Source organism: Dermacentor variabilis, chromosome 8 (assembly GCF_050947875.1).
Source record: "Dermacentor variabilis isolate Ectoservices chromosome 8, ASM5094787v1, whole genome shotgun sequence".
NCBI lineage: Eukaryota > Metazoa > Arthropoda > Arachnida > Ixodida > Ixodidae > Dermacentor > Dermacentor variabilis.
In genome coordinates this window covers 110824688-110852299 of record NC_134575.1, presented here as the reverse complement: position 1 = coordinate 110852299, position 27612 = coordinate 110824688, and the positions used below count along the sequence as shown (strand labels likewise).

Sequence of the window (27612 nt, the reverse complement as noted above, 5' to 3'; positions counted from 1 at the left end):
TATTATTGTGCAAAGGGTAATAGTTTTACATTGAGACAGAGTAATCGCCCAATGGCTGGAGAAGACAACACACACAAGCCTCCTTTGTCCGTATCTCTATATTGCGCAGTTACTCTGTCGTTATCTACCAACAAGGGCAAATTCCTCATCAGCTACATTTACTAATGATCTGTTATTACAATTTCATTGACATAACATCGAAAGTACAGAGGTACACAGGAAGACAGAGATTTGACATGATGAAGATCCGTAGAACAAGGAGCATCGCTGGAGCCAATGTTTCGACAAAGAGGAGATTTTTCTCAAAACGTTGGCTCCAGTGAATTCTCTTGTTCTATCACTATTTACGGTTAAAAGAAAGCAGTATTGCTCTTGCTCAAGTATTATGCATTATGGAATAGAAATTAGCAGTGGGAAATATCAGGAATGTCAAAATTCTTGTATATTCCAACGCTAGAGTGAAAGCCAGAAAAACAAGATGTAGAGAACCACATTGTTATTTTTCACTGCCCAGTTTGGCCAGCTTCATTCCGAGCTTGCACTTTGTTGCATTAACGACCACTGGAATTCGTTAATTAATTAGCTTGGTGATTTACTTATGTCAAGAGATTTTGAACTTGTATTAATGCAGCTTACATAATGCATGTAAAGAAATTTACAATGACATTTTAATGTGGCAGGCTTGCAGTTGACTAGCAGATCACTTGATGGTATGAGCTCAGGTTTCAACCGAGCTTCCATGCACAAATCAGTTGCACATTTTTTTCATTGTTTGGATTTTCATAAACTTAAGGGGACACTACAGTGAAAAATGATTTCTTCTGCATCAGTAAATTACCATTCTGCAACACCAAAACACCACTCTTACAACGATAAGACGTCTGGCAAGCCACGAAAAGCGCAGGAACGAAATACGGGTGGCGACGCCTACTTAAATACCCGCACCTGGGGGCTGTGATGTCTTGGATTTTGATGGCATCTTCTAGGACCTACTAATTATATATAGTGGTACAGGTTGACTACATTGTGTTCTAAAGGAACCAAATAATAAACATGGGCAGTTTCGGGAACCTTTATTCAGCCAACACAGCCCAAATGCGAAAACATGCTTTAGAATCCCTGACGTCACGTTGACGTGCCGGCACTGGGGTTTCGGCGCGTAATTCAAATACTGATACTTGGACCTTCATTTTCTCATCTAATAATCAAACTATTTTTTTGAAATGACTGCCTGCAGGGTTCTCAAACAATGCTTCATTAGTCTAAACTGATTTATTGTTTCACTTTAGTGTCCCTTTAAGTACCGTTTCTTTTTTGTCGGGGTTCTATTTGAGTGGTAGGACCTAACTGTATGCCTTTATTTGTATTGGTAGCCATGTTACACAGACAGCTCAATTTTTATTGTAAATCGTGACGTGGTAGAACTAATAACATTTGTGCAAATTTGTTGCAGGTACACTGTGGCGGCTCCTACCCCTGCGTCCTACCACCACCCTGTCCTGACTACGTCCACTAGGGAGTTGGCAGCCTTTGGCGGCTTCTGCCACTGCATCCTGCCACCACCATGTCTGACCACATCCACTAGGGAGTTGGCAGCCTTAGTGATGATGCAAAGCAGGCTGACAGCATACAGAAATATTCAGGTAAATACCTGTAATTAAGCGGCGTCTTTTTGAGTGAAGTGGCTTGTAACCACTCAGCAATGAAAGAAGTAACTTCGAAGCAGTTTAGACTCCCTTCTGTCTGTGCAGGGATGCTCAAGTCTATGCATTTTGTCTTAGCTTCCAAGTGGCTGTGTATTAGACGAAACGCGATGCAAATTTTGAAACTACAAGAGACCAATTGTAATATTGTTTTCTTGCGTAACACAAAAACTACTTTGATAAAGCTTTACCACTTTAAAAACAATACAGTGTACTCTCAAACATGGTATTTGGCATAAATTTACTAGGGCTGCCTCAATGGTAAGTAGGCCAATAAACGTACACAAAAACTGACTTCTTTTCCAAGTTCATCCTACTGTCTCTGCTCTGCTGCATAATGTATCTTTCTGAAACCAGTTCTTGCACACAGCACAAATCCTAAACACATGGATTACATAAATTTACAGCTTTTGCTGTAGGTCACTTTTGTGAAAATAAAGTTAATAAGCCATTTGGTCCATTTTTAATCGGCCATAATAAAGTGAGCACTGGCTAATAAGCAGTTAAGTTTTTGGTGTAAGGCCTGTCTTCATTGTCGTTAAAAATTTGTCCCTCTTAATGAAGGAACCAATTTTTTTGGCTATGCCATTTTATGATGCATAGTTTGGTGCGTTACACAACATGTGACATAGTGTTTACGCCAGTAAAATATTTTCTTTGCTTTATTGCGTGAAATTGCGATTTGTTCTATATTGAAGGGCCCCCAGTTTTCAAAAAAATTCCAAGTGGTCATGTGCCAGGTTGGAACAGCTGGCATGGAATAGCCTACTGACACAAATAGGGAATGTCGTGTACACTTGACTTTATGTTAAGATACTATTATTGATCTAGAAAAGACAAAATGAAGGATTCCATCCTACAAGCAGCTCTTCACATTCATTTACACTTTTGCACATTTATATACCTTGAGTCTGGTGACTTGTGTCTGTTTTCATCATCTACTATGTGCAGATGGTAAACTTCAGATTTGCCCTATGGTGCAGAATATTTTGGTGCTTATATATTTTGATCTGTGTTTTTCAGGTTGCCTTGAAATTTTACCCAAGCCATGCCACATACTCGGGCCAGGCCTCTAGCGAACTACGTATAACCAGGCTCAACGCATCAGTGTCGAGTGAGTCCGGAGCTCAAGGAAACCTGCTGTGCAACCAGCGCGCAACACTTGGTGACCCCTCTACGTGTTCCATCTATTTCACAGCTGTACCTCAGTTTCCATCTATCCAAACAGCATCACCAGCTGTTTCTTTTCTTATCGATCACTTATCTAACCATGGATGAATGTTGGGGTGGAGTGATTTGAACAGACATTCTTTTTAATAGTTCCTTTCTCGTAGAGTTCTCACCATCAACTCCTGCTATTATAATGTATACCTGTCTTTATGCCCCGTTTCTCATAGTTCTTTTGTACTTGTGGATGTAATTGATAGGTTCTTAATTCTTGTACATAAGGCTAAACTGAAAACATACGGTATTTTTTCTTCCTTTGATAACCTACAGCACTGCAATGTGTTTAAGAAATTTAACATAACATGGGCTCTGGTGCAGGATAAATTTAAGAGCAATATAGAGTACTTATTTCAAGCACCCGTTATTTTTGAAAAACTCAAGGATATAAGAGCACAAGAAAGAAAATATTAAACTAGAGAAACATGGGTTCCCCTCATATGTCTGGTAATAATGTGACTTTTTTTCGCTGCAAATATACCAGTGGTACTCACATACAAGGTTTGAGACATACAAGCTATGATACCCTTGGCATTTCTCAGTGCTTATTTGCCACACTGACGAATGTCAAATGCAGCATAGGTTTCATGCACACATTGGTTGTGTTACACCTTTTCAGTATTGCATTTCTCAAACACACAGGTTTACAGCAGTGCTTTACATAGCAGATGTATTTCCTAATTTCAGAATTTGTTAATGCAAGATTAACGCTACAGATCATGTATAAATAATTTTACAGACTACATGTCCATGGATGCATGATTCTTCTGATGACGAAGCAGTGCCATGTGGTCGGGGGATGAATGTCTTTATTTCAGATTTAATCATTGGCTTCCAGGTCTGGGTTAGTCTCCTACACTGAGTATTCTAGGTCAGAGCCTATTTACTAGAGGCAAGTGAATTAAACTAGGAATTGTAAACACCAAAAGATCTTGTTCGGGACAATAACGTGACAATTAGCAAGGTTCTTTGTGCATTCATTTCCAAATTTGTGAGATTATATTTTGACTGGTTTCACTAACGCGAGAACAAATATTTGTTTGTTCTCACACTAGAGTTGGCTGCCCCCATTGCCACACAACCCCTTTACAGGCTAAAAATTCAGTGTATTAATAGGCTGTCTTTTGGTTTTGCGCACTCAGTGTTAAGGGATCCAAATGGTGACATACAACAGAATGCAGAAAAATGACTAAGGAATACAAGCAGGGCGTGGGGCTTTCTAGGCAGATGCGTGCATGTGCTATTTATAAAACTCCCTATGGTATGCCGGAAGGCATTTTCTAACCCTTTTGTAGAAACACTAATACGCACTTATTAAGGGGAAGTGCTTCTCGAAACAACTTTTTTTAATTATTTGTACTAGAGGTTTGAATATACTGCCATTCATAGGGAGCTGGTGTTTCTTAGTTATGTCCTACATAGTGGCAAAATATTTTTACGTGCACTTTCTTGTAAATATTTCCCAATTATTTTTTCAGGCTACAATTTTTGCTAATAATGGTATTCATTGCAGAAAGGGCTAGTACATGGCATTTAATAAAAAAGTATTGGTCTGTAGATTTTCTGTCTTCAGCATTCGTTCTGTTCCACAGCTGTTTCTTGAAATCTGAAATGATGTACCCATCTCTTTGCTAGCGATAAACAGGGAAATCTGTCAGTATGTTTTGTTTAAAATGGAGCTGATCAACGCAATAGTTGGCCTATTTGCTAATTATAAATTACAATAATAGTACAGGACCATAAAAACAGATTGATGCTGAATAACAGCTGTGCCCAGCTACATCCACACAGCTATGCCACACAATGTGCATGTGTTCAGAAGAGCCAAATGTCCCAGAGAGAAAGCAAGAGTAACTCATTGTTTGTCATCTTGTACAAGCAGATTATGCACCAGATGTAAGTTATGCTCAGTAAATACATAAATCAGTCATGTGAGGTGTCTCACCTCAGGTTGCAAGTTCGAACTTGTAATCTTGCTTGTTTTTGTTTCCTTTGTGAGCATGAGTGACTTAGTTGCCTTGGCACATATTGTCAAAACTGTTCCTTCACTGGGAATCGCAAAATTTCAATTACACATAATATTCCCAGTTAATGACATGGTAGACTTCGAGCTTAATTCTCTTATCTTTCATATGTTTATCTACCAAATAGTTGTATCATTCATTGAAACATATCCATGCAATGCACAGTGGGAACCAAAATTATAGATATCTGTTCTTGCTTTCTACCCTGCTCTACAACATAATGAAGATACAAAGCAAAACTATTAAGTTTGCAATTGTCCCCCATAACCAGAGTTTCGCTTAGAATTTGAAAAACAAAATTGACATCCTGCTATGGTGTGAGAGTTGCTTTGGGCACCAAGTGAACTGCGTAACACCTGTGCTAGAGTACGTAACAAAGCAGAAAATCTCACCAGATTGGAATGGCAGTGGTAAGTTAAGAACAGATGTTTTATTTTGCGCACCATTAATGTGGCTTATCATCTGCTCCTGTTTTGTTTTGTGGGAGCGCATACATTCGGAAGACAATTTTTTGCACCAATCTTACCTTAGCGGGACACCAGAGAGAGGTAGAAATCAAGAACAGGTATTCACACTTTGTTGCCCACAGTGTATTATCTGGATGTGTTTCACTCTACAAAAGACTACTGTGGTAGATAATCACAAAGACAAAAGAATTAAAACAGGTATGTGTCAGTCATCCTCCCATGGCCTCCAGTGTTTATAGAAACACTTCTTTCTGTATATATGCCAAGCCGTCGGGAGGCTTTACGTAACTCAGTCATGCTTTCCAAGTTAAAAATCGGAATAAGGACAATCACAAGAACATCATATGAGTGATTTGTAAATGTGGCACCTAATGTAACTTATTTACGTATGTGCTGAGGGTAGATTACAGGCAGTGCATAATCTGCTCTTACAGGATAACTTGTGATGAGTACAAAAAAGCCTTCCTCACATCTTCCACTTTTTTTCTTTTGGATCTTGGTGCGCCATGTGTATTGTTACAGCTGCGTGCATGCAGCTGGGTATAGTTCGTTTGCTATCTTGCTATCTTTGCCGTAACAAAATACAGCTACCGGTGCTACATATTCTATCAGCGTGTTTGCATTATGGCAAGTTTTGTATTAGTGGTTATTGCAATCTGTGAAATTGTCTGTGTCAGCTATTATGCTTCGTCTTGGAAAAGTATGTTTGTCAACATAAATAAACAATTAGTATAAATGTTGCTGTATTTATTTTTGTAATATTATCTGTTGTGAAGCTTTTATACATTGTTGCATGTTGTATGACAGAATAAAATTGATGCACAAATTTTTAATGTGGTATTTTTCAGATCAATTTTCAACTGACGCTAACACGCACAAGTTGTGGGGGAAAAGTGCCAACAAGAGTACCATAAGGTAAGACAGCTGTTTTTACTGTTAGATTGGATTATCAATTGCCAACCAGTTGTTTTCAGCAAGCATAGTATAATGCATAGATTATGTAATCTAAGTTGGAATATTGTTTTTATTGCACGTGATTATCTGGGTCTCCTTTGTACATAAGTGCAGCCTTTTTTATTTGTTATGTGTAGCTTACTTGCTTAAAATGTTAAATCGTAATTCTAAATAAAAACACGTCTTGAAGAACAGTGAAGTAGGTTTAACTTATAAATTTTTGACATTAGAGACTTGTGCAGTGCTGAATTGAACTTCTGCACGAGTTACATAATATTTTGGGGTCTCATTATGGTTCTGAGTTGCATTGCAGTGTCATGCATATGCACCTGCAGGCTACATATTGGATGTTTATTTAACACTGTTTTGCATGGTTGGCTATTGATTCCAGTTTAATAGTAATAAGAACTGTCTTGCTTTCATGGTGATTCTGTGCTGACTAATACATTTGAATTTTCCAGAAGACGACAAAGGGTGATGAAATGTTAACTTTTTGTTGCTAACCTGCCATGTCTTTTTTGGCAAGTTTGCTATGGGTTCTTATGTGTTGTCTTTTTACAGGAATCTTGAGAACTAGCCGTAGTGGTGTGTACTTACAGCAAAAGTTGGTGACACATTTTGAAAAGCGGCTCGACACTGCCATCCGAGAGTCAAACGACTTACATGGATTAGTTATTTTACTCTATCTGCAAGAGTCCTGCACCACACACTAAGGGTAACTTGACACACACTGCTGGAGTCATCAGACTCATCAAGAATAGTTACCCGAATCCTTCAGCAGTGGTCATGTGACCCCTTATCTTGAGTCGTCTGACTCATGCAGAGTAGTTAACGGACTCCCTCAGCACTAGTCGTGTAACCCTTTTGAGAGGGTTAGGAGACTACTACAAGAGAGTATGCATGACTATTGGGTGTGGAGTCACGTAACCACCTTGTATCGAGCACGGATAGTCTCGGGACTCTCTTCCGAAAGGGAGTTCGGGTGTCTCCCACAAAGTGTGTCGTATACGTGGCGAGTCCAGACTCTCCGAAAAGAGTAAGAGGTACTCCTTTTTTTCTTAGTGTGCAGCAGCCGCGAAGCAACTGACCACGGCGGCGGTCAGATCTGTAACGCTGCAGAGGGTGCTAAGAATACCTGGCTCCGGACAGGCCGCCATTGGAATCTGAACCTGGCAACGTTTAACGTTAGAACGCTATCTAGTGAGGCGAGTCTAGCAGTGTTATTGGAGGAATTAGAGGGTAGTAAATGGGATATAATAGGGCTCAGTGAGGTTAGGAGGACAAAAGAAGCATATACAGTGCTAAAAAGCGGGCATGTACTGTGTTACCGGGGCTTAGCGGAGAGACGAGAACTAGGAGTCGGATTCCTGATTAATAAGGAAATAGCTGGTAACATACAGGAATTCTATAGCATTAACGAGAGGGTGGCAGGTCTTGTTGTGAAACTTAATAAGAGGTACAAATTGAAGGTGGTACAAGTCTATGCCCCTACATGCAGTCATGATGACCAGGAAGTCGAAAGCTTTTATGAAGACGTGGAATCGGCGATGGGTAAAGTCAAAACAAAATACACTATACTGATGGGCGACTTCAATGCCAGGGTAGGCAAGAAGCAGGCTGGAGACAAGTCAGTGGGGGAATATGGCATAGGCTCTAGGAATAGCAGAGGAGAATTATTAGTAGAGTTTGCAGAACAGAATAATATGCGGATAATGAACACCTTTTTCCGCAAGCGGGTTAGTCGAAAGTGGACGTGGAGGAGCCCGAATGGTGAGACTAGAAATGAAATCGACTTCATACTCTGCGCGAACCCTGGCATCATACAAGATGTAGACGTACTCGGCAAGGTACGCTGCAGTGACCATAGGATGGTAAGAACTCGAATTAGCCTAGACTTGAGGAGGGAACGGAAGAAACTGGTACACAAGAAGCCAATCAATGAGTTAGCGGTAAGAGGGAAACTAGAGGAATTCCGGATCAAGCTACAGAACATGTATTCGGCTTTAACTCAGGAAGAGGACCTTAGTGTTGAAGCAATGAACGACTATCTCATGGGAACCATTAAGGAGTGCGCAATAGAAGTCGGTGGTAACTCCGTTAGACAGGAAACCAGTAAGCTATCGCAGGAGACGAAAGATCTGATCAAGAAACGCCAATGTATGAAAGCCTCTAACCCTACAGCTAGAATAGAACTGGCAGAACTTTCTAAGTTAATCAACAAGCGTAAGACAGCGGACATCAGGAACTATAATATGGATAGAATTGAACAGGCTCTCAGGAACGGAGGAAGCCTAAAAACAGTGAAGAAGAAACTAGGAATAGGCAAGAATCAGATGTGTGCGTTAAGAGACAAAGCCGGCAATATCGTTACTAATATCAGAGTCCTTCCATGTTTTTCTGGTCACGAAACTCCGCCGTCACGCTATGGGAGAGGTTCATATGCTGCCCAAAGGTGCCGCGACGCGGCGCCACTGTGCCACAGAGGGCATCGTTCGCGTACCGAAATGCGTGCGCAGTGCGAGGCGAGCTGTCTTTTCGGGTACGTTCTGTGCATGTGCTGTGCTATTTTTCGAGTGTTGGGCTGTTTGGTTGAAGTGGTGGGGTGGGACAACGATGCCGAACACGTGTTGCGTGCCTGGGTGCCATTCCGGCTACAAGGGCACGACCGAAAAGGTGTCGTTGTTCTGTTTACCTAATAACAAGGAGCAGCGCGAGAAATGGAAGCGGGCCATACCGCGGCAGGAGAGTGGCGGTTTTAATTTCGAATCGAAGTATACACGTGTGTGCGCGAAACACTTTGACGCCTCGGACATCGTCACTGCGTACAATTTCAACATCAACGGCGACGACGTGTCCCTGGAGCGTGAGAAGCCGACGGTGAACACATTTGCTTTATGCTTTGTTGCAACCTCAATTTGTGTTATACCAGGATAGAGTAGTTCACAGCAATAGCGCCCTTACCCCGACCATCTATGAAAGGTATAGCATTAGAATTCCTTTAAATGCAAGTGTTAAAACAGAATAATATGCATTGTTTTATTTTTCATTGTCCTTTAGTCTTGGCTAATGATGGGCTACAATTCTTCAATTGCACGTACTTTTAAGTCTATAAGCTGCTATGATTAAGAAGGTTATTAGCACACTGTTAGCTACATTTGTATTGTGATTTGCTGAGCAAGTTTTGTCTGCATATTTAAGTAACAGCTGAGGAAGTAGAAAGGTGGTATCTCTAACAAGCCATTTAAAAAAAAATTGCTGTATTTGTGATGTGGCTACTTGTACTCGTTTGAGAGTTCTTTAGCCGTGTGTTATGAAATGCTTATGCTTTACACTTTCTTGTTTATAGAAACAATCGACTATGCATTCTGTACTTATTGCCATTCGTTTGCTGGTGTTTGTTTCCTGCCTCCCAATGCATACCTCTCACGTTTGATCTTATTTCTTTATGCGTATTATATCAGTGTCATGCTTTTAACAAACTTCTTGCATTGTGAATGGTGGACCATTTGTGACCGGACGCCTCCGTGCTATCTGTATTTCGCTGCGCTTATTTTACATGATAAATAAATGATCGTGCTTGTATTTTGTTTTTGCACCAACACGTTTTATTTATTTTCTTAATCGAATTATAAAGTTTTTTTTTTTCATTTTTCGACCATGATAAGAATATCAGGACCGGTGATTGCAACATTTTAACATATTGTAAATAGTTGCGAATTAAGAACCAAAATGCCTAGTCTCGTCGTTTCTGCGTCGAAACCACGAGCAGTGAAGTGCTGGGCTTACTGACGCTTCTAAACGACTGCTTGCTAAGGCAATTGCCTAATTACAGCTGGTTTCAACTGTGCAGGTCCTAACACTTCAGGTTCGCCTTAATCCGTTGTTAAAAGCCGCACCGAAAGCATTTAGCAGGATGCGTTGTTGGGCAAGTTGGTTCATTGTAATAGGAAACATTGGTTGCGCTTTCTAGACAATCACATGTAAGAAGACAGGACAGGTCTGTCTGTCTGTCCTGTCTTCTTACATGTGATTGTCTAGGAAGACATTTAGTAGCGAAGTTAGTCTTGCATTAATTCTACCTAAATCTTATTCAGAAATGACATCGCTTTGCAAGAAATCTTAAGCGCATGGAGCAGCTCAGTTCCCTTTTCTTTGTCATTAAGTATTCTACGGTAGCAGCCCTTTGCAATAGCAATTTCATTCTTTTGATCTCGTTATAAGATACTGCCCACAGAGTTCTTCTATGCCACAGTTTAACAGAAACTGAACAGCTGTGCTCGGCGAACAATCTGGCGCTATGCGCAACGGAGAATTGGCGCTTACTCCTCTGGTGATAAGTGGGGACCACTGGCGTTTTGTTGCGAATGCGCGGTGTTTAATTTAAGGCAAATATTAAAAAGCGGAGCCCACCGAAGCGTTGAGGCGAACGGCGATGACGAAGAAATCCGGACCGGGACCGCCCGGCCGTGTACAGCGGACGCACTTCGACGGGGGCGAAATGCAAAACACCCGTTTATTTAAATTTAGGTGCATTTTAAAGGATCCCAGGTGGTCAAAACTAATCCCGAGTCCCCCACTACGGCGTGCCTCATAATCGTATCGTGGTTCTGGCTCTTAAAATTCCAGATCTTTCTTCTTTTTGGTCTGAGACCGCCGCAAGCTCCATGTTATGAGCGGCTTTTTTTTTCATCCCGTGCGCTCATATCATCGCAGAAGACACGCTCAGGCAGTAATTTAATTATATTCAATGTTAAAAATAGTTACGTGAAACTAAAGCGATCGTTGAGGACGTTGAGAAAGCTAGAATACCGAGGCTGCCCCACACACAACCACAGCGGTAGCGGCGTTCGCATGCCCTCTCATGCACGGTTGCGCCTCTAGCGGCGGGCGCTGGCGCTATATGAAACTGAGGCGGCAGTTTCGTGACCAGAAAAAACATGGAAGGACTCTGCTAATATGGATGAGATAGTTCAAGTGGCTGAGGAGTTCTATAGAGATTTATACAGTACCAGTGGCACCCACGACGATAGTGGAAGAGAGAATAGCCTAGAGGAATTCGAAATCCCACAGGTAACGCCAGAAGAAGTAAAGAAAGCCTTAGGAGCTATGCAAAGGGGGAAGGCAGCTGGGGAGGATCAGGTAACAGCAGATTTGTTGAAGGATGGTGGTCAGATTGTTCTAGAGAAACTGGCCACCCTGTATACGCAATGCCTCATAACCTCGAGCGTACCGGAATCTTGGAAGAACGCTAACATAATCCTAATCCATAAGAAAGGGGACGCCAAAGACTTGAAAAATTATAGACTGATCAGCTTACTGTCCGTTGCCTACAAAGTATTTACTAAGGTAATCGCAAATAGAATCAGGAACACCTTAGACTTCTGTCAATCAAAGGACCAGGCAGGATTCCGTAAAGGCTACTCAACAATAGACCATATTCACACTATCAATCAAGTGATAGAGAAATGTGCAGAATATAACCAACCGTTATATTTAGCTTTCATTGATTACGAGAAAGCGTTTGATTCAGTCGAAACCTCAGCAGTCATGGAGGCATTACGGAATCAGGGTGTAGATGAGCCATATGTAAAGATACTGGAAGATATCTATAGCGGCTCCACAGCCACCGTAGTCCTCCACAAAGAAAGCAACAAAATCCCTATAAAGAAAGGCGTGAGACAGGGAGATACGATATCTCCAATGCTATTCACAGCATGTTTACAGGAGGTATTCAGAGGCCTGGAGTGGGAAGAATTGGGGATAAAAGTTGATGGAGAATACCTTAGCAACTTGCGATTCGCTGATGATATTGCCTTGCTTAGTAACTCAGGAGACCAATTGCAATGCATGCTCACTGACCTGGAGAGGCAAAGCAGAAGGGTGGGTCTGAAAATTAATCTGCAGAAAACTAAAGTAATGTTTAACAGGCTCGGAAGAGAACAGCAGTTTACGATAGGTTGCGAAGCACTGGAAGGGGTAAGGGACTACATCTACTTAGGGCAGGTAGTGACCACGGATCCGGATCATGAGGCTGAAATAACCAGAAGAATAAGAATGGGCTGGGGTGCGTTTGGCAGGCATTCTCAAATCATGAACAGCAGGATGCCACTATCCCTCAAAAGGAAAGTGTATAACAGCTGTGTGTTACCAGTACTCACATATGGGGCAGAAACCTGGAGACTTACGAAAAGGGTTCTGCTGAAATTGAGGACGACGCAACGAGCTATGGAAAGAAGAATGATGGGTGTGACATTAAGGGATAAGAAAAGAGCAGATTGGGTGAGGCAACAAACGCGGGTAAACGACATCTTAGTTGAAATCAAGAAAAAGAAATGGGCATGGGCCGGACATGTAATGAGGAGGGAAGATAACCGATGGTCACTAAGGGTTACGGACTGGATTCCAAGGGAAGGGATGCGTAGCAGGGGGCGGCAGAACGTTAGGTGGGCGGATGACATTAAGACGTTTGCAGGGACAACATGGCCACAATTAGTACATGACCGGGGTAGTTGGAGAAGTATGGGAGAGGCCTTTGCCCTGCAGTGGGCGTAACTAGGCTGATGATGATGATGATGATGATGATATAGAGCTTCGAAAACCCGATTCGCAGTCCTCAAATAGGTAGCCAACAACCTTAAGAGGATTCGCCAGCTTCACCAGTGTGCCATATTAGAGCATAACGTGGCGAGGAAATACTGTCTCATGACGAACTCCTGTGCCTTTACGGTGACCGGATGAGGCACATTTCAGTTGTGGAAATTCCTCATGGAAGGCCGCTTCGGTAGATAGGATGCGCTGATCGAAGAACGCCTAAGTTTTTTTATTTGCCGCCTACATGCAACGAAAGCGAACTTGTCCGCCTATACGTCAGCTGCATGCCCATCTGCAACATAAAATACCTGCCCTCACTGCGCTTGGAATCGAAACAGACAGCTACTGTAGAATCGTTTGCTTCACAGTCTTGCTTACGGTACACGACAACCCTTTCGGATGCCAGAAACACTCTCCACTGACACCAAAAAGAAGGCCTCTGGAATAAGAATTTACAGCCTTTTTCTCAAAACCAATGAGCCGAGGGTGTTATGCATCTTTCACGCAACCAATGCAAACGGGCCAGGAGTGAGCTGGCGAAAAGTCACCGTGCTTTATTTCCTGTTGTATTTCATCAGTGCAGGTAGGAGATGAAACTTGCTACTAGAGGGCATTGAGGAAACGGGCCTTGAAGCTACTGCCAGCGGGCATGCTTGGCAATTGTAATGATTCGAACATGTACACCCGAAGCAGTTTGGCTCAATCAAGTCCGAGACGCCACTTTTTCTTTAGAAAATGATGGCAGAAAAACCATTTAGGTAAAGAACAAGGTGCTAAGAAAACTTAACAAAGTTGCTGAGGCGGTCTTCGAGCATCGATCTTCTGAAAGCCGTGCTTGTGTGAATGGGCGTCACTAACGGTGTATCTGCAGAAGTATGTCGGCTTAATTTTCCAGTGTTGACACTTTTGCCGCACGCGATGATCTCGTTGGATGAATAGCTCGTGATGCGTTCGGTGGTAGCTAACCGATGCTACCAGTTTCACCCCTGAACTTTAACCTCTTCCCTCTGGACCTGATACTACCTAGGCTGCTTCGCACGGATCTCGCTTTCTTTTGTGCCCCACCTGTCCCCGTGAAGTATTAGTAATTGTACTTTATATAACGACACTAGAGAACGCAGTGCCTGCTTGGTTTGTTGATTTCTCATAGCTGGGTAGCTCAAGGGAATGCCACCGAGGCGTGCGAAGTGGTCGCCCTATCAGCAAGGGGCCTGATCTGTAATTGAGCAGTTCAAGCCAGAAGTCATTTGTTCTTCCGGTAGTTTTTAAAGGGTTCGTTTCACCATCTGAACCACTTTTTTCTGCTAGTCTGTTGTGAGTAGAAACCTGGGGATCCAATTTACGTGTTTAAAATTGCATCTTTTTGAGAATAGCAGAAATTGGCGCTTCGAGAACTACAGTTCATTCTCAGCGGACATATTGATTCGTTTGCCGTATCTGGCATACATTTCGCACGATTTTGTGACAACACGAGCTCTTCTTGTTTTTTGAGCTCTACCTCAGGAAAGTTGGGTAATGCATCACACGCGCACAGAATATCTAATATGCCTAGGCTGGTACAATAGCATGCATGCGCTGGAACCACGCGGATAAAAAGACGTTTGCTGTCTGCTTTATACGCGTGCTTCTGGCACACTGCACACTTACTAACAACATTTTCAATGTCCGTGCTCATAGCTGTCCGCAACACTAATCGAACACGATAGCACGGTGGGCGAGTTAGTTAGAATTCATCGTACTTTTCGTATTAGTGCCAAAGCGGTACAGACAAAGACAAACACGGCAAAACCGCGCTGACTCACAGCCGATATTTTATTCAGGGAGTTCACGCACATAATAGGAACCAAACTAAAAGAAAACTGATATATTCGCTGGACACGTGGTACGTTTCCATGATGTAATTACGAGGACTGATATAAATAAAGAAATGTTTCTCCTGAACAATAAAAAATATGCACAAAATAGTGCATGCCTTAATAAAAAATGCTGGTTCCATGTACGGCGTAGATGTACAAACTAAGCGGCGAGCGCGGTCGCGTGCAACCGCGCGATGTGTGCAGTTGCTGCCGCCCAAGAGCGCCACCCCCTCCCTCCAGCGCTACCTCACCACCGCTTGCTCCCCGTGCGAGCGGTCGCAAACTGTGCAATTGCTGCCGGAGAACAACGACAAAGCCCCTTCACCTCCCTCCTATCTCACCAAGGTGTTTCGCGCGGCGGAAGACAGCGCATTGCCTATCTGGTCTCCTCCCTTGTGCGCGCAAAATTGAGCCGAGATCTTCGGCTCCCCTAGCGCGCTTTCACTCGCGCATACAGCATACGGCAACGGCAACGGCGCGCGGCATCGCCCTTAGACTTCATACGGAACCCCGATGAAAGATAAACAAGTACACGTGTCGATACCCCCATCTTATGAAGCATCGTCCAGACGCTGCAGACACAAAAGCGAACAACAAGAACACCTGTAGTTGAAATACAGTGAAAAAGTCGGCCATCAGACGTAAAAGGGCTTAAGACGCACTACGTGGATCACTTCAGGTGGCGGGCGGCGCCTCTGTGAATGCGGAATGCCGTACGGCACGACCTCATAGTCTAGTGCGCCAATACGTCGGATCTTCTCGGGTCCGAATAAGCGTCGCAATTGTTTCTCGCTGAGTCCTCGTCGGCATATCGGGGTCCAAACCCAAACGTAGTCACAAGGCTGGTATTCCGCGTAGCGTCGTCGAAGATTTTAGTGGCGGCTGTCGGTCCTCTGCTGGTTCTTTATGCGCAGGCGGGCGAGCTGTCGGGCTTCTCTGGCGTCCTAGAGATTCTCTTCGTCGGTGACGTGCACCACATGGCGCCGAGATTCGTCGTTGGTTCTTTCTTAAACGAGCTTGAACGCGTGGTCTGTGTTGTTTCTTCCAATGCCGCATTGTAAGTAAATATCTTGCGCAGCCGTGTTGTAAGCAAATGTGACAAATGGGAGTACGAAATCTGACGTCTTGTGTTTGACGGCGATACGTCGCTAACTTGTCGGTGAGCGTTTGTTCAGTCGTTCCGTTAGGCGCGTTGTCTGGAAGGTGGTAGGCAGTGGCCCTCCGGTGAATTTTCTTGCTGTACTACAGGATGGCTTGAGTAAGCTCAGCTGCAAAAGCCGTTCCTCTGTCAGTAATGAGGACTTCTGGCACACCATATCGCACGAGGATGTTCTCGACAAAAAATTTGGCGGCTTCCGCAGCTCTAGCTTTTGGCAGGCCTTTCGATTTGGTGCAACGGGTAGAGCAGTCGGTGGCCAGGAGGATTCGCTTGTTTCCCGATGTTGGCGTCAGAAAAGGTCCCGAAGAATCTGTACCGATAGGCTGACAAGGTCGGCAAACAGGGTCGATGGGCTCTAGTAATGCCGCTGGCCTTGTCGGTGGTGTCCTGCATCGCTGGCAGTCTCGAGATGTCATGACGTAACGGGCGACATCGGCGGTCAGGTGCTGCCAATAGTACTTCTCTCGTATTCTTGCGAGCGCACGAGAAAACTTGAGGTGCCCGCCTGTCATATTATCGTCAAAGGCATTGCGGAACCCTGACTCTAGCGCTGTGGGCACAACGAGAAGGCGGTTTCATTGAGATGGCAAAATGTTGTTATTCACCAGGACGTTGTTTCGTAAGAAAAAGGAAACAATCCGCGCCTAAATAGCCTGGGAAGAAAATCGGCTTCGGCTTGAGAACACTGAGCAAGGCTTCTGAACTCCGAGTCCACTCGCTGACCTCGTCTTGGTGATCTTATAGCGGCCGGTCTACGGAAGCGCGATTTGGAGGTTAAAGTGATGTAACATTATTGCATTCCAAGCCTCCACTGTGCTAGGCGTCCTGAAGGGTTCTTTGTGTTCGCTAGCCAACACAACGCGTCATGGTCTCTGACGGCTTTGAACGGCCTGCCATATAGGTAAGGGCGGAATATTGCTGTAGCCCAAATTATAGCGAGGCATTCCTTTTCCGTGGTAGATTAATTGCCTTCCACTTTCGACAGCAACCGGCTGACGTAAGCTATACGTCGTTCAAGTTCGGCTTTCCTCTTCACTAGGACGGCACCAAGGCAAGCCTACTGGGGTGTAGATTTCTATATCAGCCTGCTCGTCGAATTGCGCCAATACTGATGGCGACTGCATGTAACGCTTGAGTTCTTGAAATTCGACGGCCTGCTGCGTTTCCCACTTGAACTGGAAATTTCATTTAGTTAGATGTGTCAGCAGCAGTCCTCGACAAAGTGCTTGTAGTGCCAAGGAATCTATGCATTGCCTTGTTGTCGATGGGCTGCTGGAACTTTACGATGACCGCTGCCTTCTGCGGGTCAGGGCAGATTCCAGATTTTCTGATGACCTGGTCCAGGAAGAGGAGCGGGTCGAAAGCGAAGCGGAACTTTTCCTGGTTGAGATTGAGCCCTGATGACTTGATGGTCCCTAGTACTGTCGAAAGACGGCTAAGGTTATTGTCGAAATTTCCAGTGATGACGATGAAGTCATTCAAGTAAACAAGACTTGTCTGCCACTTCTATCCTGCTAACACCGTGCCCATCAAAAGAGAACGTTGCAGGCGCCGAGCACTGTCCGAAAGGCATGATCTTGAACCAATAGAGGCAGTCAGGCGTGATGAACGCCGTCATTTCGCGATCCCTATCACCTACTTCTATTTGCTAGTAGCCAGTCTTGAGATCCATCGAGGAGAAGTATTTAGCGCTGCACAGCCGATCCAATGCACCCTCTATCCGTGGAAGGGGGTGCACGTCCTTCTTCGTGATCTTGTTCAGTCGACGATAATTGACGGAGAAACGGAGGGCTCCGTCTTTTTTTTTTCAGTAATATTACAGGAGAAGCCCACGGGCTCTTCGACGGCTGTATGATGTCGTCGCACAGCATTTCGCAAGGTTATTCTCTTATAGTTTCACGTTCTCGCGTCGAAACTTGGTAAGGACTCTAACGGAGTGGTCGAGCACACTCTTCGGCTAATATGCAATGCTTTGCTGCTGGTGTTTGTCGAATCCTCCATGACGTCGAAAATCCGTCTTTGTATCGTCGTAGAAGAATTCTCAGCTGTTGCTGTTTATTCATGGGGAGACTTGGATATACGTCGAATCTGTTTCGGGAACTTTGGTCGTAGGGTAGATGCGGCAGAATCCGAGAGGACAAGCATATTGCTGTTTTCACAATTTTCTCGATGTATGCGATCATTGTGCCCTTCTTGATGTGCTTGAACTACTTGCTGAACTTTTCAGCATCACTTTCGCTTTCTCTTCGTGCAGTAAAACGCTCCCTCATGCGACGCAAATTTCTTAATCGAGCACTAGACGAGAGTCACCCTCGATGACGACTTCTACGTCTGCTGGTCTTTCCCTGCCGACGGAAATGACAATTCTATAGCGAGGCGCAAAGTGGACTTGGTCGTCAAGTACACGCAAGGCACGCTGACTCGAAGGCCTCTCGATCGGTATCGCATGGTGTGTGGACCGGGTTATCGACTTCGGTCTCACGTCGATGATAACGCCAGTTGGTTCAGGAACTCCATGCCGAGAACTACATCTCGAGAACACTGTTGGAAGGTAACGAAGGTGGCCGAGTAGGTCCGGTCATAAACGGTAATTCTTGCACTACAGATCCCTGTCGCTATCAATAGGTATCCTCCAGCTGTCCAGATATGAGGGCATTCCCATGCAGTCTTAACTTTCTTCAATTGGGCGGCAATGGGTCCACTCATCACGGAGGAGTCGCATCCTGTGTCCGCTAAGGCGGTAACTGCGCAGCCATCGAGAACCACGCAGAAGTCGGTGGTTCTTTGTCTTGCGTTGCAGTTAGGTCTTGGCCTCGGATCACGGCTGCGTCGTGTTGTCCTGCGGCTGGAAGTTGGCGTCATGAGGTCTTGTTTCGCCGGCGTATTTGCTTCTAGGCTTTGTCGGCATGGCGGCAAAGCCTATAAGCTATGCCGTCGAAATAGTCTTTTCGGCGTCTTCATTGGTGCTGGAGGATCTTCATCAGTTTGAATAACAGAAACAGCACCTCCATCGGTTGCTGCTTTTGGTTTTACAGGTATGGGTGACGGACCGTAGCTGGGCTGCGCCAGTGTATGGCCGGCGCTGTGGCGACAGGTGGCGGCCTGGTAAAGGCGAACCAGTGGTGCGGTCGTCGAGGGCTCCACTGAGTGGCGGCGAGGTACTCGGCGATATTGCGAGGGTGTGCACCTTACTGCGGGCGCGGAGCGTTGACGGCGAACCTTCCTAGTCCATTTCGCGGTATCTGCACCGGCGATAGACGTGGCTCGCTTCTCCACAGTGATAACAGAGCGGACGACGGTTGGGGCGCGCCAAACATCGGTCTTCCTTGGAGCGTTGCGCTGTGCGACGGTCGGGCGTGCTGGCAGCGTCGGCGCCCTGGCGCGGACGCGGAGGGGGACCATGGCGGCGGGCAACGGCGGCGTGTGTCATCGTTTCTGGCTGAGGTTGCGTCGTATGGGGCTGCTCCTCAGGAACTTTTATACAGATAAGGACGTGTGGCCAGTCAATCCTGTACATATAGCGGCTGCTGTCAGACACTTCAGCACTTGATATTGGAGTGTGCCACTTTCAGTGCGCACCGCATGTCCCTAATGAGAGACAATCATCTCCTTGGCATACGATGTAGGGCCCTCGACGAATGTTTCTAACCCAGTGGTTGTGCGTCTCAATGTGATAAGACTCATCGCGCTCTACTTACATTTCTCGAACTAACCTAGGTTCACGTTTGTAGCGTCAATTATATTTCTTCTATTTACCATTCTGTCGTTGTGTGACCTTCAGTGGCCGGCCCTACTGTGTGTGATCTGTGCAGTGTGTTCTACTTTACTCTTTTTGATCTGTCCTGTTCCTCTTTCTTTCCTCTTTCCTCCCTTCCTACCCATCTTCCATTTCTATGTTGCTGCCACCTCCCTTCTTAAAAGTAGGCAGCAGTTGTGCCTCTTCCGGTGGCAGTCGCCAGCCTGTTCCTCGCTTTCCCTTTCCTGTTAAATGTATATATGTTTTCAAAGCAAATAATAATAATAATAATAATAATAATAATAATAATAATAATAATAATAATAATTACGGGAGCCTGTAGAGGAGTTTATTTGAGGTAAAATCTGTGACCAGTTATTTGGCTCACCACTCATTGGCTGCACATTTCGCCAAACCTCTCTGCGGACAATGTGTGTAATTTAGTGGCAGGTGTTTCAGGCGGTATCTACAGCCTTTGTCCATTGTCCTCAAAAGAAAATAGCAGCACCTGACGGTACGAAGTCGCAAGAATGGTGCGGTTGTCTAAGTGAAGCACAATAAGCAAGGTTTGTGCCCTCTAGTAGTGGCAACGGGAGGTGAGTAGAATCACTGGTTTCCTGCGGGCAGCTTGCAGGCTAGAGCGGGAGAGGAATTGTGAAACATGATCGACACCAGTTTGAAGAGTGGATTTCACCTACCCCAGTGACCCATGGGTACACTAAATGGCGATGTCGTCCACGCAGAAAAGGAAATCACAATTCAGAGTCGTGGAAAAGGCTTCAGAAAGTGAAGCCATAGCGAAGTTGAAGAGGCTAGGAGGAAGTAAGGCACCTTCAAGGGCACCATGCATACGCATTGCAAGAACCCACAAACAAGAGATATAGGTATCAATACTTGTTCGGCTACCTGGTTCACCGTAATACGCGAAGACGCAACCAAGGGCGGTAACAAGTTTCAGAACCAGAAACAGCGTTATTTCCGCTCCTGAAACTTTTCTTCCGTCTTTGATTGCGTCTTAACTTTGCGTAATAAAGGATATAAGAGTAGAAATTCTGTATCAGGGTTTCAACTGATTTACGGACGTGTACTCTAACAAGTGCATGAACCTGACAACCTGAAGTATAAAGGACAGTTGCTAACAAAACAAGCAATACGTCCTCTTTCGATAAGGGAGAGCACAAACCAATTTGGTTGTGGGAAGAAATTGAATCGCGTCGACAAATTATGCTGGGCGCGTAAGCCTGTAGGCGGTTTAATATTCCCGACATGATAATTAAGAGAAAAGGGCCTAAGGTTTGAAAGGGTGGTGGATTTGCCATGCTTCGAAATAAGGATTGTGAACGAGGGACACAATTCAGTAGGGAGGGTATCGGCTTCTCGCTGGAAGTGACATTGGGAAACGAGAGCTTATTTATCATGATGAAGGAAATGTGAAAGTACGCTGCATGCGATTTTTTCTGCTCCTTGAGTTTGTCCCACCTTTATTCTGGGTCACTGTGCAATCTGAATCCGGAAAGGTATAGGGGCAATCGAGATTTGAACACAAGGGATGGACTACCTGGATGACTGGAGAAGATATATGCAGCTAAGTAACGTGTATTAAAGCGAAGCCCCCACATAGCTATGGCACTTTCGAAGGGTGAGAGGCCATGCAGATTGTTGGCTTACGAGAGAGTGGAGTAGGCCCAAAGGCTATTCGGTGTGCTGGTATTTGAATCAAAGACGCAATTTCAGTTCATACTGCCAAGTATAGTGTAGTTTGTGAGATAAATTTATAGCTGTTTTTTTAGGAAATATCACCAAAGAGTGCACTCTTCTCGGTAGGACAACGCGCAATCTCTGCATCACTCCGTATTTGTAGTAATGCGAAGTAAAAAAATGTAGGTATCATTACGGTCTGGCAGTAAAATGCGCTGTTTTGTGTGTTTCGCACGATATGAAAACGACATGAAGCTCACAGACATGTCATGTTTTGAGACTCGAATGCGATGTATTTAGTTTGCGGACTCCAAGTCGCTTCGAAGACACATCTCTACAATGACAATATCAATAAAAACGCTTTATACCCTAAGCTCAGCCAAGTACACATTTTTCATAATTTGGATGTTTTACAGGGGCAATGTTTTGTTGCTTAAAGCCATCGCAAAACTGTTGGGAATGCATCGCTAGAATATTTTGTCAATTTTATTTCACGAGTATATGCTTGATTTTTTGTAAATGAATGGCAAAATTATTTGACGTGCTTTTTGGTTCTTCTAAATTGCGCCGTCTCTCGGGTAAGTACCTTAGTGCTTTTCAGTCGTTCGAATACAGCGCGTCAATGCCACGTACAAAACAGATCATGTCTTCCTCGACATTCTACATGATACCAGTGTCGATGTTATGAAAGGTATGTAACCACTGGCGATAATGTATTTATACCAAAGAAACCTTCAGCTCTGCTAGTCGCATTGCAATCCACATACAATAAAAATATCGTTGCAATGCTGATAGAAAGGGATTGTTTCTATGCACTTTTAAATATTCGAGTAAACACCACTGAAAAGGGAATACTTTGAATAAGGCTATTTGTGGTATCAGAAGGAAATATACCAAATATTCCTGCGCGAAATGCCATTTTTGTATAGTCGTATAGATTTCTCACACGACAGCCATCAAACTACACTACACACCTTTACCAGAGCTTTGTAGAACTTGGTGTTGGGCTAGTTAGTTGATACGATGACGGAATCACTGATGCAGAAGCGAAAACCTGCAACACAAAGTGTTCAAGCTGCTTGGGAACCTTCAAAGAACAAACCACAAGTTGTGCCATATATCCATATGCTCTCTTACAGTCTGAAGAAGGGCGCTGCCAAGCATGGAGTGCCGATGTTTTTTCGGCGCCCGAGAAACTTGGGAAACTGTGCCCGTGCATATGCAATGGCGGGAAGCACGGATGCCTGAAAAAACATGGGACGACCTTCGCAAAAGTGCCCCTTGGGAGTAGGATACTCTGTTCCACTGTCCTGCGCAAAAGATTACGTCGAGCAAATAGAGAAATGTTTGAATGGCCGGTAAAGGGAGCACACACAAAATATTAAGAAAGAGTAGGACAATTACGCGCCTCTTGTTGCACACGTTGTATTATGCGAGTGTGAAGCACGACTTTCTGATACGCAGGTTGTCGGAAGCAGCGCAAGGCTAACAGTGTGCATATCATTAGAACCGTTTTTTTTTCATTGAAAAGAATAAGGCTCATTGGGTCAGTGAACCCTCCAGAGTCTTGTTTCCGAAATAATTTTGATTTCTTGGTACAAAGCTATAAACTGTGCCACTTGTATTTTGTCTTATGTGTTTGGCTTTGATGCTCGTTGCTGCAAATGCGTGCCTCTGTGTAAATATGGGTTAAGTTCGCAGAATAAACAACTTCTAGTGAGCGTTGCTTGTGGGGGATGGTCTTGAGTGTATGCGTGTGTGGATGCGTGCATAAATGCGTGAGTACTCAGTTGCGCTCACGTACTTCAATATATGTTTACCAACATATGCCCTTGATGCCAGCGCTGGTGTAAAGCAGCAAGTATGGTGTCCTAGATGTAAGTGCCATATTAGGATGAATGAAATAATTTGCTTATATGATGTTTAATATGCATGCTTCATGTCATGCGCTATGTTTATACATTTCACTGCACCTCGAAAGACGTGTGGAGTCCCCTTTCTTTTCTCAGTCTTTGTCCTTAAACGCGCTATTGCAGTCCGTGAAGGTAACATTTCAAATGTTTATATCCTCAAAGGTTTTGCCCAGGATAGCATATTAAAAAAACTAAGAAATTTAGTTCTCTTCAATTAAAAAAAGCCGCCGTCCTTGAGACGTTCAATGGAACCTAAAGGGCACGGCATCGATATATAGAGCACTGAAAGCCGATATCAGCTGCGTATGCAGTGGATAACATTTGTGACCTCAGCGTACACTGAGAGCATGCACCCTAGCGGTACGCGGTACATGTCCCAATTTCACCCCATGTATTAATTTATGTCATACGGAAGTTTAGTGTCGGCAAACTCCATACACAAAATGGTGTATGTTACTAAAATTTGACACTTCAACAGGAATGAAAAACATGTGGTGCTAATCGGCGATATTGTTATTCATAACACCTGAACCAATCGCCAACGATATTCAAGAATGTGGTCTTACTATGTGCACTGCACACTTTCTTTTTCAGGTCCCCTGAGCTGTTCCGCGTGGGTAACAAGGCCCACTCTCACGCATAACCATACTGAATGTCGGAATGTATTCATGTCGTTATGCAGTAATATCTCCGTGGCTGAATACAATCAAACAATATGTAGACGCCGTCGGCAGGTGAAAATCGAATGATGACATGGCAATTATTCCCCGTCACTATGTGTTTATAGCAAAATCGCATTCTCTGACACTGAAATATATCTTTTTTTGCGACTCAGAACAGAACTTTCAACATTCATGGGTTTCAAGTGAATCGCATGAAGGTGAAACACTATAAGAGTATTCCTTTCTTATTTTTTCAAATAAATAATTTTACCGGGTTAAAAAAAGCTATTGAGGAAATTTCTGCACAGGCTGAAAATGTTTATAAAAAAGTTAAACAAGGCAATAAAAATTCATATATTATCAGCAGGCCGGGAGAAAAAAACGTTTCATTTCCACTAATAAATCGAAAGTGCAAGCAAAGAATTGAGCAATTTTATTCAAGGTAAGTCTGAAGATGCTCCTGAGATATCTCGGTTAGAGGGAAAGCTTCCTCAAGTTTCGACGCTTCTGCTGCTGCGGCTGATGATGATGATCTGCCGACATCCCCTTTCAAACGGTATTCTAGCTTGCTTGAGTTATGCAGGCATGCTACAAATATTTTTCATTATAGCATCTTTGTATACATCGCCTACTCCTTTTTCTCTTCCTGAGATCTTCTGTATTTACCTTGAACCGCTACATATCCACGTAATGGATGCGATAGTATCAAATTTTCTTCACGTCTTTCCCACAATTACGCTAAACATTCTTTGTTTTAACAGCTGACCGATTGATGTTGCATCCTTTTTATTTCCACGCATTTCTGGTATGCGTGCGATACACACGACCTTCGCATTTTATAAGGACGTGCTCAGTAGTTTCTTGGTTTTTGATGCTGCAGACAACACCTTTGTTCGTTTGGATGTATGGATGGATGGATGGGTGGATGTTATGAGCGTCCCCTTTGGAATGGGTTGGTGGGTTGCGCCACCAAGCTCTTGCTATTACACTGCCTAATGTCCTTCCTAGGTTAAACAATAAAAAAAACACTATGAACTCCCACAACCAAATTTTCTTATCCCCTATTGCGAACTGTGCGTTTGTACGTCTCCATTTTTTGTAGTTTGCCTACTTTTATTCGACCAATCCTCCAATTGCCTCTTACTAATCCCTATTGCGGACATGTTTACTTTTCCACTGCTCTCGCTGAACCCAAGGACTTCAAGAAGGCCAGTGGTGCCTAATGAACCACTGGGTAGACGTCTTCACATTCTAATAAAACATGCTTTATAGGTTCCCTACCTTTACCGCAGCAATCACATGCTTCTTCCTTCTTAGATCTCGCTTTATAGATGCGTGTTCTAAGGCATACCGACCTCGCTTCGAAAAGTAATGAGCTTCCCTTTGAGTTATCTTAAAGTGTTTCTTTCCTGATACAGTAACTCGGCACGCAGCGCCATCTAGTAGCACTGCCGAGAAGTCCGCGATAGGCGTCCGAGACGAGAACCGTGGTGCGCCGGATCTTTGCTGCAGACGCACGCCTCATCTTGTCACGAACATATACTGCGGTACATCTCTCTCCTTAGGCAACCAGCTCACGCCTCAAATAACAAGGCACTGTCGTGTACATTAGCGTGCAAATATTTCCTTGTAACTTGTTCTTTCCAATTCTTTTAAATCTCCATGGTCTCTTTAAAACAGAAGTGTTTTTGCCGGGCTCCACCAAGAATTGTCGTAAGTACGAACAACACGGAAATGATGTCACAAACAAGCGGTCTGGTTTTCCAGCACCCCGGGAGATGACGACTGTTTTCCATTCTCTCAGCTTTGTGCTCTGGTGGTCTGCGGCAACGACGCAGTTTCGCCACATTGATTCCGTTCCGAGCCGGATTACCCTATGTACTTTGTTGCCACCTACTGCTTCGCTTACAATAGGGCCAAATAACAATCCTACTGCTTTAAGTGCAGAAGAAAAGCAGCGACGTCGTCGGGTCAATGTCATGAAACTGACCCCCTTGGATCTGAGAGACATGCCAGCGGGAAGCATAACACATTCGCTCGTGGCGGTTGCGCACCAGGAAATATGCCTTTGGAATCGTGAAGATGAGCGCTTAACCAGTTAAGTCACTGCCAATGACACTTCCCGCTCCTCTTATGCTCCTCTTATGTAGTCGAAGTCCCTCGGAAAGAGGATCTGAGCGCCAAACGAAACCTCCAAAAGCCACCAACTTGCAAATAGTGTGTCTTCTGCGAAAGTGGACAGCGACTCCGCTTCGTGAGCTCGCGATCCGCTGCCGCAAAAATGTGGCGTACTAATTGTGGCCAACGACTATCATGTTGACATATTGAAGCCATGTGGCCCCTGGTTTATCGAATACGTGGACAATATAATAAACCTGCATGTCGTGAACCAGCGCCAGATATGCACGACGAGCTCAATTACATGTATCAATGTCATCTCTGTGCGGCACTTATCGCCCTCTATGTATAGATGTTTCACCAATTACTTCAGGTACCGCAAGGGGCTTTCTGAAGGTGGTCATTGTTAGTCGTCGAGAAGTGGAAAATGTGGCAATAGGCGTCAACGTGGATGCACACATGGCAAAACTTGGCACGCCAGCCAAATAGCAAAAGACATTTGTAAATTTATGTTCTTTGATTTCTTAACGTCCTACAGAGCTGCAACTACTTCTATGAAGGCAAGTTTCCCTTTCGTGATGCAACCGATTTCTACGAAAGAGGAATCAGCCATTTTTTTTGTTTCTAGTTTTTTTACTCTAAATTACTGTCTCTCTCTTCCATGTTGATGACTCCTGGTTGTCTATTTACACTTTAAGTTACCATGTACTTGGATGCCAACTTTCGTGACCTGTTCCTCCATACTGTGCCCAAACTTTTCGGGTAGATATACTAGTGCACCTTATTCGCCGGCGTATTTTAATTTATTTAGCTGCGTCTTTCTTCATAATTAATTTTGTTCTGACCTTCTCTTACTTCGAAACAAGCACAACACTGCACTGCCTCATTTGGCGTTTTACCATGGGCACCTAAAGCCAACCAGCCCACTGATCTTTTGTTAATTCCAGTCCCGAGAGGATAGCCAATTTCACCACATAATAGCATTTCCAAACGCCAGCGCAGGCACCATTACGCCCTTTCCAGATTCCAAGCACCATGTCATGTCTATGGTAGCCACAAGGGGCTCTATGTTCATTATTTCTGCATTCGGTTTCCCCTTTATTTTGAGATTACCTTGGCGAGTGCTTGTGTATGTATTTCCGTTGTTTATGTATACGCCCAGGTATTCATATTGCACGACTGTGGGTGTGACTTGCTGCTGAACTGATACCACATAGTTACTCGTCTCCTCATTCGAGATAAGAATTTCTGATTTCTCTGTGTTAAAGATATGACCTATATTCGTCGCTACGCTGCCACACGTATTGGCAAGCCTTTAAATATGTCTTGCATAGTCCTCTAGCAGCACTATGTCATCCTCCTAGATTATTCCACACACCTCCTATTGCACCTTCTGCCCGTTACGAATGTAAAGTACATGAAAGCCTCATTGGTCTTTCACCAGCCGTCTTTCTATTCCTCTAACATAAAACGTTAGCCACAAAGCCACAAAGAAGAAAGAATATCC

General features: G+C 44.1%; 2 long non-coding RNA genes across 2 annotated transcripts in view; both read left to right on the top strand.

Annotated features, from left to right (window-relative positions):
- Positions 1-24288, top strand: part of LOC142591231 (uncharacterized) — a 53451-nt gene extending 29163 nt beyond the window's left edge. Inside the window, exon 3 of the long non-coding RNA XR_012830402.1 lies at positions 23920-24288. This is a non-coding gene — a long non-coding RNA (uncharacterized LOC142591231). The remainder of the gene's footprint in view (positions 1-23919) is intronic.
- On the top strand, positions 1614-6251 carry LOC142590539 (uncharacterized). Its single transcript, XR_012830172.1, has 2 exons — positions 1614-1643; positions 2727-6251. It is a non-coding gene; the product is annotated as an uncharacterized LOC142590539 (long non-coding RNA).
- Positions 24289-27612: the final 3324 nt, after the last annotated feature.